Genomic DNA, 1,059 nt, shown 5'->3' on the forward strand with positions numbered 1-1,059 from the left:
ATACAGGCCCAGAAATGAGAAAAGCCGGAGAACTGATGGATTGGGCTACGGGTCTTTCACAGGTGGGACAGGGACTCCCTATAAAGAACAGGTTGCACCCCGCCCTCAATTTCTACCACTGGAGTATCATTCAATGTCAGGTTCCCAACAAGTAAGGTCTATATTTTTAGGTTAAATCATGGCCATTCCCTATTATCTTTTAAAAGGCAGCTTCCCTTGGGAGGACAAGTATGATTATCTGTTATCAGTCACTCAACACTTATCATGAATTAATTCAGTAGCTAATCTCTCTGGCTCCTACAGGGATACTGGTCCCATTCTGAGAAGGGAAATGATTAGTACTGATTGGGAGAGACCACGTGGTCTTGCTAATTTCACAGTTTTGCCTGCCACTGGGGAGCAAACATGCAGTAGGAGCTGGAGAGTTTCCAAGTCTGCGGAGCATACCTGGGAGCCTCCAGGGACAGGAACACTGAGGGTGGGACTGACAGACAAAGACACCAGAGATATAGGAGGAAAAGAGTAGAAAAGGGTGGAGAAAAAGGCAGATGGGGGAAAGGAGAGAGGGAATTTTAAAAGCTGTGTGCAGTAAAGGCATCCCCCATCTCATCTCCTCAAATGAAACCCGAGTCCATCCACAACATCCCGCCCAGATTATTTTTGCCACTACAGTCTTTAAATGTCCATGATCCCAGGAACCAGGCCAGAAAGAGGCCTCCATTCAAATCCCGGGGCTTACCCTGCCCTTGCCAAGGAAAGGGCAGCAGAGGAAGGAGACAGATCAACGACAGTCTGCAAATCCCTTTACCTGGTGAACTCCCTTGGGCCTTACTTTATTGCAACAATGACTCTTTACTAAGAATCTACTGTGTGCAATGGGACAAGTCTGACTCCAGAGGCAGTACATCTGCTGTCCCTAATCCTCACAACAGCCAGCCACAGGTAGGCATCCTTTCCCCCATTTTAGACATGATGAAACCAAAGCTCAGGGGAATGGGGTGATTGGCCCAAGGCTGGGTTTGCCTCCACAACTGCCTGACTCTTTCCCTATTGCTTCAC

The 1,059-nt window shown here is 48.0% G+C and overlaps 1 protein-coding gene across 2 annotated transcripts in view; it reads right to left on the minus strand.

The window, feature by feature from the left end:
• Positions 1–1,059, minus strand: part of LOXHD1 (lipoxygenase homology domains 1) — a 116,699-nt gene that overhangs the window by 114,727 nt on the left and 913 nt on the right. The gene's annotated exons all lie outside the window — the stretch shown is intronic.

The sequence above is a fragment of the Galeopterus variegatus genome, unplaced genomic scaffold, assembly GCF_000696425.1.
Source record: "Galeopterus variegatus unplaced genomic scaffold, G_variegatus-3.0.2 Scaffold839, whole genome shotgun sequence".
Lineage (NCBI taxonomy): Eukaryota > Metazoa > Chordata > Mammalia > Dermoptera > Cynocephalidae > Galeopterus > Galeopterus variegatus.